We start from the raw sequence: 17,046 nt of genomic DNA, 5'->3' as shown, positions 1-17,046 counted from the left end.
GGGCTGGGCTGAGGCTTCCAGGGAAAATCCACTACCTCATCACATTACAGTGCACACAGAAATATATGGAGACATATATAAATAAAAGAGCTATTTATTAATACTTGAAAGACTGGGTGATCTAGTAGCTAGGGGGAAGAGAATTTTCATAACATGCCTTGTGGGTCCCACCAACCAGGGTCCCAAACGCCAGTGACAGGGTGGCGAGAGGCAGCAAAGATGCCATCCCAGGGGGATCAGTCTCCTGAGAGCGGGCAGGGAAAAACAACCCAAAAGTGCCACAAGCCCCCTTCCCACTTCCACCACTGGGGAAGATTGGGAAACACGCACATCAGCATCCCAGGGCCGGCGGTGCTGGCCCCATCCCTTCCCCTCGTACATGAAATTCACCTCCCCCAAACCACAGCCGGCACGGGAAAGCCTCGTTTAGGCCAGGAGATCACCAGCAGGGCAGGAAAGCATTGCGAGGGGCAGCTGCTGGGGCTGACAAAGCAAAGCCCCGCGAGGCTGCTGAAGCAGCCAGGACTCGTGGAACTGGGGCGGAACCCGAGGGAGGGGGCAGTTGGCCCCCGCCCAACCGGCACTGACCAACTGCCGGGGCAGGTACAGCAGCAGCTCCCGCTCCTCCTGGTGCTCCTGCCCTACAGGTAAACCCCAGCCGGCTCTGCCTGCCAAACTCTCACCCCAGCACCTCTCTGCTTCTCCCAACAGAGAGGCTCCCTCTCCAGCTGCCCACGGCATCGGAGGTACCCGGCGTGAGCTTCACCGCTCCGGCCATGCCGCCTCCTGTGCGTGCCTCTGTGCTGCCCTCTGTCCCGGGGCTGCCAGTCTCTGCTGAGCCTGCCCAAGTCCAGCAGCTCCCCAAGGAGCCAGCAGCAGCGGCGGCGGCGCTGGAGAACAGCGAGGACAATGTCCCTGATGTCTACGATTTGACTGACTTACTCAGTGCACTCCCTGACCCGACTGAGAATGCGGCGGAGGGCGGCTGCCGCAAGGAGCCAGCAGCGGTGGCAGGGCTGGCAGACAATGGGGACATCGTCCCTGCGGTCTACGATTTGTCTGCTTTGTTCTATGCTCTCCCTGACCTGACTGAGAACGCGGTGGAGAGCAGCTGCCCCAAGGAGCCAGCGGCCATGGCAGGGCTGGGGAATAGTCAGAACAGCATCCTCAGCACCCATGAGAGGAGTGCCTTGTTCAGTGCTCTCCCGGATGGGTTTGAGAAGGTGGTGAAGGGCAGCAGCTCCAAGGGGCCAGCAGCCGTGGCAGAGCTGGGGAACAAGGACACCATCCCCAACACCCATGGTATGAGTGCCTTGCTCAGTGCTCCCCTGATGTGTCAGAGAACATGGTGGAAGGCGGCTGCCCCAAGGAGCCAGCAGCGGTGGCAGGGCTGGCAGACAATAGGGACACCATCCCTGCTGTCTATGATTTGTCTGCCTTGCTCAGTGCTCTCCCTGACCTGTCCAAGTCTGTGGTGGAGGGTGGCTGCCGCAGGCAGCCAGCACTGGTAGTGGGGAACAATGAGGACACTGTCCCCAGCATCTATGATATGAGTGCTTTGCTCAATGCGCTTCCTGACTTGTCTGAGAACATCGCGGACGGTGGCTGCCCCCAAGCAGACAGCAGCGGTGGCAGGCCTGGCAGACAATGAGGACACCATCCCCAACACCTATGACATGAGGGCACTCACAGACACTGAAAAGGAACTAATACGTAAAGCCGCCAGAACTCATGTTCAGGCATTAATCGCTGCACAAGCATTGCAAGGAAAGGCAGACGATTCTGACCCTGCAGTTAAACCACAATGGGATTAGAATAACCAATAACCCCAACCATTATCAACTTCTCACAAGATATCGAACACGGATTGCATTTAGATTGGAGCAAGCAATTCCTAAATCCGTCTGTGAATTGGGGATCTTTATATGCTGTCAAACAAAACACAGGTGAAACTCCTACGGAATTTCAGGATAGATTACGGGAGGCAATGCAAAAATGAGCTACCCTGGACCCCTCCGGAGCCCTGGGAAGGCAGCAGCTGATACCCGTCTTTCGAGGACAATCCTCAGATGATATTAGAAAGAAACTAGAAAACCTCAGAGCAGAGGACCAGAAAGATATTGAAAGGCTTACTGAGGAAGCACGGAGGGTGTACCGCAACCGAGACGGTAATCAAAGGAAAAAGCTAAGTCAAGCAATTACTCATGCGACCACTGCGGCCTTAAGGTAAGGAAACTATCAGGGAAATGTAAAAACTCAAGGCACATGGGAAGATTGCTTTTGGGGTTGTAGAATGAGGGCCCCTAATAATAGGGTACGGCCTAATCAGTCTGCTTTTTGTAAACAGGCAGGGCACTGGAAAAGCCAGTGTCCCAGACTGAGAAGGGAGGAGGGACACCTCCCACGCCCTGCTGAATCAGAAATAGAATAGGGGGGACCAGAGGGTCGAACCCCGGCCAACCCCCTGCTTATAATGAAGCTGGGGAAAGAAGACACAAACGTAGCATTTCTAGTAGACACCGGAGCTACGTTTGCCCTGTTAAATCAACAATTAGCTTTGATTGATAATGAATCTTTAAATGGGATTGGGGCGACAGGCCAGCCACAGAAGGTACCATACATGCAACCGCGCCGGTATAAAATGGGTAAAATGATAGGAACGCACGCATTTTTATATATGCCTGTCGTGGTTTAAACCCAGTCAGGTAACTTGTTCACGCACTCCCAGTGAGTGGTGCCGAGCTGACAACAATCAAGGTCCGTGTCCCCCCCCCACCGGGGTTCTCCCCCACTCCCGGAGGAACGGGGAGGAGGATCGAAAGAGTGCAACTCCCACGGGTTGAGACAAGAACAGTCCAGCAACCAATGTACACAAATCACCACCGCTACTATCAACTACAACAATGATAAGGGAAAATAACAAGGGAAGAGAATACGATACCACCGGCCAAGAAGACGAGTTCCACCCAGAAGCCCCCGTGTCCTTCTGGGTAACTCCCAGTCACGCCCCACCCCGGCCATGACATGCTGTGGTATGGAATACCTCCCTGGCTAGCCCGAGTCAGGCGCCCCATCTCTGCTTCCTCCTGGCTTCCCCTCCTCCCTGGCAGAGCATGAGCCTCACAAAGTCCTTGGTCAGGGTAAACATCACTTAGCAACAACTGAAAACATTGACTTCACCAACACTGTTCTCAGGCTGGAAGTCAAAACACAGCACTGCACCAGGTAGCACAAAGGAAAAAAAAAACAAACATGACTGCTACTGCTGAACCCAGGACAATGCCAAATGCCCCAAAATCATTCTTAGGAAGGTATCTATTAGAAAAATTGGAAGCAGAGATCAAGTTTAAAAATGGTGGAATATAAAGTAGAGACGATCACTTCATCGAAATGTTTAGCTCTAATCCAGCCACAGGTAACAAAACAGGTCCCCTTGGACATCCTGGATCACGTCTACCCAGGAGTGCGGGCCGACGGAATACCAGGTAAGACAAAGCACGCCAAACCGATCCAAGTCAGGCTGAAGCCCCAGGCACAACTGGTAAGAATCAAACAATACCCCCTCAAACTAGGGGACCGGAAAGGAATTAAACCTGTAATAGATTCCTTTCTCAAATTTGGCCTTTTAGTAGAATGGGAACCTGAATGTAACACCCCCGTTTTGCCAATCCACAAACCGGATGGGAAAAGTTAGGGATTAGTACAAGACCTGAGAGCTACCAATAAAATAACAGAAGACCTTTATCCTGCAGTGGCCAACCCTTATACTTAGTTAACAAAACTAAGAGAGAATCTTGTTTGGTTTACTGTTTTAGACTTAAAAGATACCTTCTTCTGCCTGCCCTTGGAGCCAGAGAGCCAAAAATTGTTTGCTTTTGAATGGGAAAATGCAGAGTCAGGTCGGAAACCCCAACTCACCTGCACTGTGTTACCCCAAGGCTTCAAAAATAGCCCAACCTTATTTGGAAACGAAAGGGCAAAAGACCTTGAGGGCTGGACGGCACCCACTGCAGAAGGACTTTTGCTCCAATACGTGGACGACCTGTGATAGCCACCGAAACCTCAAACAGCTGTGAGGAATGGACAGTATGCCTGTTAAATTTTCTGGGACTTAAAGGATATAAGGTATCACAGCAGAAGGCACGAATAATGGAGCAAGAAGTCACCTACCTGGGCTATGAGGTCTCAGGGGGCAGCAGAGATTAGGACAAGAACGCAAAGAAACGATCTGCCAAACCCCTCAGCCCAAGACACCTAAGGAACTTGGGACATTTCTCGGCATGACACGTTAGTGTCGACTCTGGATCTAGAATTATGGTAGAGTAGGAAAACCCCTATACCAATTGCGGCAAGCACAAACAAGGGAATTACAGTGGACTGGGGAAGCAAAACAGGCATTTAACGAATTAAAGAAGGAATTACTGGGGGCCCCAGCCCTCGGACTGCCACATGTCACCAAACCCTTTTTGGGTTATTTTCACATGAGAGACAAGGCGTAGCCCTCGCAGTCCTAGCTCAAAATGCAGGACCCCAGAAAAGGGCTCTAGCTTACTTCCCAAAGCAACTAGATGAAGTAAGCAAAGGATGGCCTGGATGCTTACGGGCCGTAGCAGCCATAGTCCTAAATATCCAGGAAGCTCAAAGATGTACCATGGGACAAAACATGACCGCCCTGGTATCACATCCCATATCTGTGCTACTGGAACAAAGGGGGGCACTGGCTGTCTCCCTCTCGGTTCCTTAAGTACCAAGCGATATTGCTAGAACCAGATGACGTAGATACAGGCACTACTAATATTGTCAACCCAGCCTCTTTTCTCAGACAATCTCTCATTTGACATTAGGATACTTTTTCAGCTTCTTACAGAGCTGTCCATATCTTTGTTGAGAAGGATTTGTCTGCTGCTGTGTTTGGGAAAAGTTCTGCAGAAGAGGGCTTTGAATGTTCATAACATGAACACGTGGTTTTTATTAAGCAAAGAGAATAGTGAGAATAGTATGAGGAAGAGATTACTCAACAGTAATAAAAAAGCCCCCTGAAATTGACACTTGTAACTAGCTGGTTTTTAACTATTCTTTTTCACAAATCTGATTACAGATTTAGGTGAAAGTCCAGCAGATCCCTGAAGTATGTGTTTAACTTCAGCCACACACTATACTTTAAATACATGCTTACCTATTTTAACTCCGGATTTAAAAAAAAAAAAACGAATGAATTTCCAGTGCACATAACCTTTAAAAAGTAAACCTTTGTGATCTTGCTTTTATATTTAAATTTTGATCAAGTTCTTCACAAACCCCATGCAATTTCAAACAAGTAACAACCTCCAGGTAACGTTTGAAGTTCTCTTAAATGTTTTGCCAAGGTGATACTTCAGCTTTTAACTCTGCATGCTATTTAATCTTTCAGTAATTATTACAATATATTTGCTGTAACAATGAAAGACTTTAGAATACATTCATGTGTTAAATAGGCAATCACTAGTCAGGATCAACTTAAAGTGAGTATTTTTACAAGGTAATAATCTCACCGGTTCCATTTGAAGAAAAGGAAACATTTCTGTAATGTGAGGGTGACTGAGGACTGCTGCAGGTTGCCCAGAGGCGTTGTGGAAACCATCCTTGGATCCTCTACAGCTGGCTGGGTATGGTTCAGTGAAATCAGATAAAATTAATAAAAACAAAGTCTATGATTGGAGAAGACTTCCTTCAGAGCTCCCGTCCGACCTCAGCCACTGTGTGATTCTGGGATTCCACCAGACTCCATGGCAGTGCAATAGCTCTTTTTTGCCCACTTTCTTATTTAGATACCTAAAAAAAAAACAACAAACCAAGCAGACTGACTTTATACAGATATCAAAATAAAATCTATGAATCAGAGCCAAAAAGACATGTATTGCCTTTTTGAGTATAAGGTGACCTGAGGTGACAACTTCACCTACAGATTTCCAGATTTAAAGCAGGGGGGATTTCACCTTACTAATCTGCTAAAAAAAAAGGTCATCATTTTATATATAAAAAAAAAAAACAACCACCAAAATTGTAGACTCAAAGAACGATTTGTGTTTGAAGGGGCTTTTAAAGATCATCTAGTCCAACCTTCTTACCATGAGCTTACCATTTCACTAGGTCAGGTTGTGCAAAGCTCATCCAACCTGACCTTGAACACTTCCAAAGATGGGGCATCAACAGCTTTTTGGGAAAGCTTTCTCAGTTTCTTACCACCCTTGTAAAAAGGTGTGGGTGTGTGTGTGGGTGTGTGTGTAAAACCTTGTAAAAAAAAACTTGTGAAAAAACCTTGTAACACCTTGTGAAAAGGTGTGTGTAGGTCCTTGTAAAAACCATCTTCATTATATGCAATCTAAAACCTACCCTCTTTCAGATAAAAACAAATTGCCCCTTGTCCTGTCACTTCAGGCTCATCAAAAAGTCTCTGTCTTTTGTATAAGCCCCCTTTAAGTACTGAAAAAGGGCAATAAAGTGTTCCCAGAGCCTTCTCTTCTCCAGGCTGAGCAAGCCCAACTCTCGCAGCCTTTTCTCGTAACAGAGGTGCTCCATCCCTGTGATTACTTTTGTGGCCCTCTGCTCTGGACCTGTACTGAGGACTCCAGAGCTGAACACAGTACTCTGGATGGGATCTTGCATGAGCAGAGTAGAGGAAGAATCACCCCTACCTGCTGGCCACACTTCTTTTTATGAAGCCCGGATAAGACATGGCATTAAAAAAGGAAATGGAATTAACTTTAAACACAACTGACAATAAAACATAAACGTTATCAAAATTAAGAAAATATTTGTTCGTTATTATTTAAAACAAAAGAGCTCAATTGTTTGTACAAATCTCAGAATAGAAGGATCTCTTACACTTTAGAAGGGAAAATATAGGAGTAGTAACCAAATTCAACAATAAAAATTGTGATTCATCTGTGACATATGGAAATTAAGCTACGTGAAATTAAATTCAAAACCTTGGATTGTAAGGCAATTAGAGCCTTACTCAAAAAAATGCAGGATACAAACAAAAAGGCATCTTCTATTTGGGCGTTTTGAAAAATAACTGTTTAAGTGAAAACAGTCTACTGATTAAAAAAATAACACCCTTCAAAAATAACACTCATAAGCTTTTTTTTCTCTTTCCTTTTGTATTCCTGAAAGTACTTTTGTGTTAAAACATTACCTATGTCCTGAAGGTTACATGAAGCATTCAAGCATCAAACCTGCTTAACAGCAGGTCTTGAACTTCAGTGTGTACTATCTGCTATTTCTACACTAACAGAGAATTTAAAACCCAGGTCAGAATAAACGTTTGACTCAGACTTTGTAGAGATATGTATTAAACCCAAGAAAGATGATAAAACATCAGGCTTGCTTATTTTCCCGAAAGCCCACAGTGCTCTATTTCATCTTCATACTTGGTTCTAGGAAAGACAGGCATGAATGCATCCTTTCTTAAAAATACCCCTGTGCCTGCAGAAGAGCTCTTTTAGCTTTTCTCAGTTACTGTCTAGTCCAGGATCAAAGTTCTGCATACTTTTCTACTGCCATCATTCAGTGAATGTGCTGACGGCTCGCAGTTAAAAAGGTAGTTAAGACAAGTGAAAGAAAAGCATCATTACCGTTTTCCCAAATCTGTGAAGATACAAACTACCTCACCTAAAGGTCATAAAAATGTCATTGCTGCAGCTAATAGCATATATGTGTAAATGCAACATTAGAAGGCTTTAGAGTATCACGCGATAATCATTCACACATGGGTTTTGGCAAAGTAGAAAAACAGAGCGCTGAAGCAAACCTAGCTCTTGAATGAAGCAGATTATCCCTCAATTTTCCGAAAAGATTATACTGCAAGGTTTCTTGCAGAAGAGAAGAGCCCCAAACAACCGTTTACAGAGCATTTTGGATAAAGATGAGGTTGATGTAAATCAAGACTCATCATTTTGAAAATAACGCACACGATTCTTTCCAATTGCAATCACATCAGAACCGATTTATCTATATTATAAGAGAGAGCTGAGGCGGACATGAACCGTGCTCTTCAGAACTGCTCGTCCTCAATAAGGATTATTTAGCCCTCTAAGCACTGCCGGCTGCTCACCACACAGTGAAAGTTGCGCTCATGCAAAAGTAGCTCTGATGATGCCTCACGTACACATTCACGCGGATTCCTTTTCATTTTGCTGCTGATTGACCTTGCACCATTTCTCTTAAGGAGATCAAAGCCCAGAAATGCCTTTTTTATCAAATTTCCAGCTACTCATTCTGTTCAATGACCAAGGCGATGAATATTTTCCTTGAGAAATCAATAGACTAGGAAAACTAGAAACAGGCTTCAATTTAGCTTCTGTGGTGAGGTGGTTTTTTCCCCCAGAATTTTCAGAGGGACATTCTAGAAGTTTTTTTAATATCCATTTTAACCTGCCAGAGAGGAGACTGAGATGAGCTCTTAGCCACAAGTTCTTCCCTGTGAGGGTGCTGAGGCACTGGCACAGGGTGCCCAGAGAAGCTGTGGCTGCCCCATCCCTGGCAGTGCCCAAGGCCAGGTTGGATGGGGCTTGGAGTAAGCCCCTCTAGTGGAAGATGTCCCTGCCCGTGGCAGGGGGCTGGAACTGGATGAGCTTTACAGTCCCTTGCAAGCCAAAGCAGGCTGGGATTCTATGATTTTAGGATAATGAATTCTGTCCCTGGAACATCACAACTTCTCTGGAGAGCTGCCCTTTGTGTCAAAAAAAAATAGGGTAGGAAGGTGACCATCCCTCCAGCATTGCTTTCCTTCTCCAAGTGGCCACTTCTACAGACCATAAGAAAGGCACAGTTTCATTCACTGCCCTAAACCAAACCAATACAGATGCGGTCAGAAAGTGAACCGGTGTGAAACACCCCTGTGACTGCCACGGCACAACGCAGAGCCAGCACAGACCCTGCACCACAGAACAGCCAGGGCAGTCTCACCAGCCCATCTCAGGCCCCTCTGTGGCAAAGCAACACCTGAGCTGCCTGGGGGGACTTGGTGCACCCTTCCATAGGGGCAGCAGCCCCTCCAACCTAAGAAGGTAGTAGTGGAATAATTGTCATGTATCCAGGCAGTTCCAGCAAGGCAACTGCATTTCCAGCTACTGAAAGACCAGCCCCCATCCCCATTCCCACCTTTTGGCACTTGAGAGGTCACTTTGGTAAACCAGATGACACCCAACAGCCACTTTGCGGCACATCAGCTGACTATCAAAGGAGAACATTTGTGCGTAGTTCATTCACGTATTTCAGAAGCCTTTCAGGGTTTTGGGAAGTCAAAGTACATTTATCTCTGCTTTATACAACTGCACTGGGCACTCAGAAACCATTCATTATCTCTGCCTGTCAGAAAGATATTGCAAACCCACACATCACTGAGGTTGTGCAATCTTAGGACCTGTGCTGTGCAGCGATGAAGTTGATCTTCAGTATTTAAGGCAAGCAAATACTCTTGCAGAGATCCAAGCTCCTGCAACAAAGTCTTCAGTGAACACCAACACTTCTAGTAAAGATATCATCCTACTCATTATCATTAAAATGCTGATCATTACAGTAGTCCCCATGAACCAAAGGTATCTGACCTACACAGTAGACTCTCCCTGACTAGAACACACTTTGTGAACACAGAAATCAGTTCCTTACAGACTGTTCCTACGTAGTGTGCAAAACCAGCTCAAGGAAAAGCACATTTAAATACCTTTAAATTAATTATTAAAGCAGCATTCCTCTCAGAATAAAGAGTGGCTTTAGGGCTCGCTGCCTGAAGTGCATAAGGAGAAGTCATGACTATTATATAAGGCTCCACAATGGATATGGCAACAGCATGGCCCCTCTAGTAGAATTTGCTGCCAGACTCCACAAGAGAAAGTTTGTCATGTTTCTGAAGCATTTAATGGTTCTAAAGCTCTGATGAACTTTGCCAAGGTAAAGGAAAACTGCTTTTAATTTAACACTGAACTATGTATCATTCTGGGCACTGGGGAGAGCAGGGATGCAAGTACAGGAACTGCTTACACTAACTCTGTTTTCTGTACCAAGGAAGAGTTCTGCAAGTGCACGATGAAGAGGAAGAAGAATCGCAGGCTTGGCCATGTCATGACACAAGTTGTTTTCGGTATGGGTAAAAAGCTGCCAAAGTGGCTTCAACAAGGTAAGGTCACACTCCCTGAAAAAAGCTAATTCTAATGAAATAGTGAGTGACCGTGACCTTATGCCTCTTTCTGGGAGGGAAAAAAACCCAACACGGAACCCCAAACAAATGCAAGAGAACAAAACCATACAGTTTTAACAGATGCGTCAATGAAGGAAGAGGCACAAGAATTACTCTAAAATTTAAATTCAGTCCAGTGTTTCAGCACAATTAATTTCATTCTGAATCGGTGAAGTGGAGAAAACCTCACATCTATGAATATGTCCAAATGACTTTCGGAAAACTAAGTGGACTCCTGAACTTGAAAAAGTAATAAACCATAAGGAATTATTACCATAAGACCATCAGAAAAGCACAGTTTCATTCACTGCCCAAAACCAAACCAATACAGATGCGGTCAGAAAGTGAACCGGTGTGAAACACCCCTGTGACTGCCACGGCACAACGCAGAGCCAGCACAGGCCCTGCACCACAGAACAGCCAGGGCAGTCTCACCAGCCCATCTCAGGCCCCTCTGTGGCAAAGCAACACCTGAGCTGCCTGGGGAGACTTGGTGCACCCTTCCATAGGGGCAGCAGCCCCTCCAACCTAAGAAGCAGGGGACTTGCTGCAGACAAGAACACTTTCTTCCCCACTGCCCACTTCTAGATAGCCCTGTCTCCAGCAGCCAAAGCAAAGGTGTTGGGATCCCACAGCTGCTGGACTCACACAGGACATAGTTAGACAATCAGAGCCCAGCTCTGAAGCAAGCTGCCTCCAGTGCAATAGCAGAACTGTGCTCTCAGCAGCATCAGGAGAGATTCTATTGATTTAGCAAGCAAGAAAAATTCAACACATTCTCATCCTAAGAAATAAAAGAAATTAAACTAAACTGCCTTCTGTCTCCAACTCAACAGAAGCTCCCATCACCCTTCTCCTGTGGAACTGAGGCTACTGAAGTGCAGGGCCCTCAGGCCAGCTCTTCTCAAGCTTGTCCTCCTTTGTTTTGAAAAGGCCATTAAGTTCTCTACGGCTTCTTGGAAGGCCACTCATCTGATCAGCAGTGGATTGGTAAAGTTCATTTGAACTACCTTCTTCTCTGCAAATAAAGTTTCAGTAACAAAATCAGAGATTGAAACAGAAGTAAAAGCAGAAGCAAAGCTGATCTTTAAGTAGTCTTAGAGGAACGCACACCCTAAAGGAGCTAAAGGCATGTGGGACTATCATCTTCTCTCCCAAGCTGCTTAGCAGCTACATTAAACCCTTTGAACTCTGATACACTCACCACACTCAGAGTGCATCACACTCAGGTGTATTACCCAGCTGCAGGTTCCTCCCTGAAATGAGCAGGTACCAACGGCCCCTGCCTAAGCCCTCTCCTGCCCCTGCTCAGAGCTTGCCCTGACTGAGGGTCCACAGCAGTACCTCTAACAAAGAACACCGTCTCTCACTTGGCTTGCTAAAAGGCCACCACTAAGACTTCAAAGCCTGGGCCACCATCTGCTCTTTGCAGAACCTCACCTGGTTTTGTGAGCGCTTCTCTCAGAGCTGGGGTTATCATCTCTCACTTCCCACCCTCCTCCTTCCTCCCATCGCTCTCTTGAGTCAAGCTCATTCCAACACCTCCTTCCTCGACCTCACATTCTCTCTGTTTCAAGACAAGGAATTACAACCATTTAGATCCAAGCATCACAGTTTAAACGCTGTGGCACAGTTCAGCCACAGAACAGCTGAGCTTAAAACTGACACAAGTGTCCACACGTTAATTCTTGCATTCCTGTAATTCTGCTTTTTACCCCTCTTCCCATCGGACTCTGACCTTTCAGTTTTAGATTTAAGACAGAAAATATACTTAAATAAATAAATAAAACACCACACCAGAAACCAGGTGGACTTGTTCCACTAACACAGCAACCAGCTTCAAGCAGCCTGGGCTAGTGGAAAGTAGGTGGGGTGGAACTAGGTGAGCTTTAAAGTCCCTTCTAACTCAAAGCACTGCCTGATTCTGTGATTTAGTAACATTCTCCGGGGCATGTTAAGAAACAAGCTGTTTGAATCTCATGTGAGGTTGAGTGGGACCCCAAAGGTTGAAGCACAAGAGTTTCATGGCTGCACAATAACCTCATCTCTCCACAGAGCACAAACCAGAGGGAACTATACATTGCCTGGAGTGACAAGCATCTATAGTTCCAGTTATCTGGGACAGGTCAGGGGAGAAAACCACATCGCTATCACGACTCAGCCCAGGATAAGTGTCACTTCTGAGACTTTATGGGTATTTATTCTTTCACATCTGCACAAAGAAGCATGAAAGTCTAAATAATTACTTTGATATTTCATAAAGCTTGTAATCTGTCAGCTCCTTATGGCTGGCTTTGAAATATTAAAGGAGATATGAATAAACAACAACCCAAAATCAAATGACCACATTTTCTTTTCACAAATGGCAAAAAAGGGTTAGAACTAATCTAAACCAGTTTAGAAATAGCTACGGAAAGCTTAAACCAAACTAGAAATGGCAAGAAACTGTTCAGACTTAGTCAAAAATGGCATAAAACTGGTAACAAATGGGCAAAAATAAGATAAGAATGACCAGCAATTGTTTAGAAATAGCCAAAAAAGACTTAAAATGGGTTAGAAAGGGCCAAAAATGGTTTAAACCAAGTGAGGAAAGGGCAAAACCAGGTTAGAAATAGAAAGAAATTGGTAAGACCAGGACAGAAAGGGTTTGGGAATAGCCAAAATGGCTTAAAAAGAGTCAGTATTGCGCAAAAAAAAGTGTTAGATATAGCTCAAGCCAGTTCAGAAATAGGTAAGAAAAGCGTAAACCAGGCTAGAAACTTCCAAAAATAGTTGAGAAATTCCCCAAAATGGCTTCAAAAGGGCAAGAAATGGGCAAAAATAAGGTAAGAATGACCAGCAATTGTTTAGAAATAGCAAAAAAAACCTTAAAAGGGTCAGAAAGAGCCAAAAATGGTTTAAACCAGGTTAGAAAATGGCAAAAAAGGTTTAGAAACAGAAAGAAATTGGTAAGAACAGGACAAAAATGGTTTGGAAATGGCCAAAATGACTTAAGAAGAGTTAGAATTGGGAAAAAAAAGGGTTAGAAATAGCTCAAGCCAGTATAGAAATAGCTAGGAAAAGGTTAAACCAGGCTGAAAATGGCAAGAAACAGTTCAGACTTACTCAACAATGCAAAAAATTACTAAGAAATAGGCAAAAATAAGATAAGAATGACCAGCAATTCTTTAGAAATAGCCAAAAAAGACTTAAAATGGGTTAGAAAGGGCCAAAATTGGTTTAAACCAAGTCAGGAAAGGGCAAAACCAGAAACTGGTAAGACCTGGACAGCAAGGGTTTTGGAATGGCCAAAATGGCTTAAAAAGAGTCAGTATTGTGCAAAAAAAGAGTTAGATATAGCTCAAGCCAGTTTAGAAATAGGTAAGAAAAGCTTAAACCAGGTTAGAAACCTCCATAAATCATTCAGAAATTGCCAAAAAAGGAATAAAACCTGCAAGAAATGAGCAAAAATAAGACAAGAATGACCAGCAATTGCTTAGAAATAGCCAAAAAAAGATTTAAAAGGGGTTATAAAGAAGCAAAAATGGGTTAAACAAAGTCAGGAAAGGGCCAAAAGGGGCTAGAAATAGAAATAAATTTGTAAGAAATGTTGGAAAATGGTTTGAAAATGGCCAAAATGGCTTAAAAAGAGTCAGTATTGCGCAAAAAAAGGGTTAGAAATAGCTCAAGCCAGTTTAGAAATAGGTAAGAAAAGCTTAAACCAGACTAGAAACTTCCATGAATAATTCAGAAATTGCCATGAAAAGGCTTAAAACTGGCAAGAAATGGGCAAAAATAAGATAAGAATGACCAGCAATTGTTTAGAAATAGTCAAAAAACACTTAAAATGGGTGAGAAAGGGCCAAAAATGGTTTAAGCCAAGTGAGGAAAAGGCAAAACCAGGTTAGAAAGAAATTGGTAAGACCTGGACAGAAAGGGTTTGGGAATGGCCAAATGGCTTAAAAAGAGTCAGTATTGTGCAAAAAAAGGGTTAGATATAGCTCAAGCCAGTTTAGAAATAGGTAAGAAAAGCTTAAACCAGGCTAGAAACTTCCATAAATAGTTGAGAAATTGCCAAAAATGGCTTCAAATGGGCAAGAAATGGGCAAAAATAAGAACGACAAGCAATTGTTTAGAAATAGCCAAAAAAGACTTAAAATGGGTTAGAAAAAGCCAAAAATGGTTTAAACCAAGTGAGGAAAGGGAAAAAAATGAGTTAGGAACAGAAAAAAAATTGGTAAGAACTGGACAGAAAGGGTTTGGGAATGGCCAAAATGGCTTAAAAAGAGTCAGTATTGTGCAAAAAAAAGGGTTAGATATAGCTCAAGCCAGTTTAGAAATAGCTAAGAAAAGCTTAAACCAGGCTAGAAACTTCCATAAACAGTTCAGAAACTGCCAAAATTGGAATACAACCTGCAAGAAATGGGAAAAATAAGACAAGAATGACCAGCAATTGTTCAGAAATAGCCAAAAAAGACTTAAACCAGGCTAGAAACTTCCATAAATAGTTCAGATTTAGCCAGAAATGGAATGAAACCTGCAAGAAATGGCCAAAAATAAGATAAGAATGACCAGCAGTTGCTTAGAAATAGCCAAAAAAAAAATATAAAATGGGTTAGAAAAAGCCAAAAATGGTTTAAATCAAGTCAGGAAAGGGCAAAAATGGGTTAGAAATGACAGGAAATTAGTAGGAAATGGACAAAAATGGTTTGGAAATGGCCAAAACGACTTAAGAAGAGATAGAAGTGGGCAAAAAAGGGTTAGAAATAGTCTAAAACAGTTTAGAAATAGCTACGAAAACTTAAAGCAAACTAGAAATGGCAAGAAACTGTTCAGACTTAGTCAAAAATGGCATAAAACTGGTGAGAAATTGGCAAAAAACAGATAAGAATGACCAGCAATTGTTTAGAAATAGCCAAAAAAGACTTAAAATGGGTTAGAAAGGGCCAAAAATGGTTTAAACCAAGTCAGGAAAGGGCAAAACCAGGTTAGAAATAGAAAGAAATTGGTAAGACCTGGACAGAAAGGGTTTGGGAATGGCCAAAACAGCTTAAAAAGAGTCAGTATTGTGCAAAAAAAGGGTTAGATATAGCTCAAGCCAGTTTCGAAATAGGTAAGAAAAGCGTAAACCAGGCTAGAAACTTCCATAAATAGTTGAGAAATTGCCAAAAATAGCTTCAAATGGGCAAGAAATGGGCAAAAATAAGGTAAGAATGACCAGCAATTGTTTAGAAATAGCCAAAAAAACCTTAAAAGGGTCAGAAAGAGACAAAAATGGTTTAAACCAAGCGAGGAAAGGGCAAAAATGGTTTAGAAACAGAAAGAAATTGGTAAGAACAGTTGAAAAATGGTTTGAAAATGGCCAAAATGGCTTAAAGAGTCAGTATTGCGCAAAAAAAAAGGGTTAGAAATAGCTCAAGCCAGTTTAGAAATACCTAAGAAAAAGCTTAAACCAGGCTAGAAACTTTCATAAATAGTTCAGAAATTGCCATAGAATGGCTTAAAATTGGCAAGAAATGGGCAAAAATAAGATAAGAATGACCAGCAATTGTTTAGAAATAGCCAAAAAAAACCCGTAAAAGGGTCAGAAAGAGCCAAAAATGGTTTAAACCAAGTTAGGAAAGGGCAAAAATGGTTTAGAAACAGAAATCAATTGGTAAGAACAGGACATAAATGGTTTGGAAATGGCCAAAATGACTAAAATAGAGATAGAACTGGGCAAAAAAGGGTTAGAAATAGTCTAAACAAGTTTAGAAATAGCTAAGAAAAGCGTAAACCAAACTAGAAACGGCAAGACACTGTTCAGACTTAGTCAAAAATGGCATAAAACTGGTAAGAAATTGGCAAAAATAAGATAAGAATGACCAGCAATTGCTTAGAAAGAGCCAAAAAAAGACTTAAAATGGGTTAGAAAAATCCAAAAATGGTTTAAACCAAGTCAGGAAAGGGCAAAACCAGCTTTGAAATAGAAAGAAATTGGTAAGACCTGGACAGAAAGGGTTTGGGAATGGCCAAAATGGCTTAAAAAGAGTCAGTATTGTGCAAAAAATGGGTCAGATATAGCTCAAGCCAGTTTCGAAATAGGTAAGAAAAGCTTAAACCAGGCTAGAAACTTCCATAAATAGTTCACATTAAGCCAAAAATGGAATAAAACCTGCAAGAAAAAATGGGCAAAAATAAGGTAGGATGACCAGCAATTGTTTAGAAATAGCCAAAAAAAACTTAAAAGGGTCAGAAAGAGCCAAAAATGGTTTAAACCAAGTCAGGAAAGGGCAAAAATGGTTTAGAAACAGAAATCAATTGGTAAGAACAGGACAGAAAGGGTTTGGAAATGGCCAAAATGAGTAAAATAGAGATAGAACTGGGCAAAAAAGGGTTAGAAATAGTCTAAACCAGTTTAGAAATAGCTAAGAAAAGCGTAAAACAAACTAAAAATGGCAAGAAACTGTTCAGACTTAGTCAAAAATGGCATAAAACTGGTAAGAAATTGAGAAAAATAAGAATGACCAGCAATTGTTCAGAAATAGCCAAAAAAGACTTAAAATGGGTTAGAAGGGGCCAAAAATAGTTTAAACCAAGTGAGGAAAGGGCAAAACCAGGTTAGAAATAGAAAGAAACTGGTAAGAACCGGACAGAAAGGGTTTGGAAATAGCCAAAACAGCTTAAAAAGAGTCAGTATTGCGCAAAAAAAAGGGTTAGATATAGCTCAAGCCAGTTTAGAAATAGCAAGGAAAAGGTTAAACCAGGCTAGAAACTTCCATAAATAGTTCACATTTAGCCAAAAATGGAATAAAACCTGCAGAAAATGGGCAAAAATAAGGTAAGAACAACCAGCAATTGTTTAGAAA

Source organism: Pezoporus flaviventris, unplaced genomic scaffold (genome assembly GCF_033815535.1).
Source record: "Pezoporus flaviventris isolate CSIRO_AGI_PZ_B2104156 unplaced genomic scaffold, CSIRO_AGI_Pfla_v1 ptg000051l, whole genome shotgun sequence".
Classification (NCBI taxonomy): Eukaryota; Metazoa; Chordata; class Aves; order Psittaciformes; family Psittacidae; genus Pezoporus; species Pezoporus flaviventris.
This window is presented reverse-complemented; position numbering follows the sequence as displayed.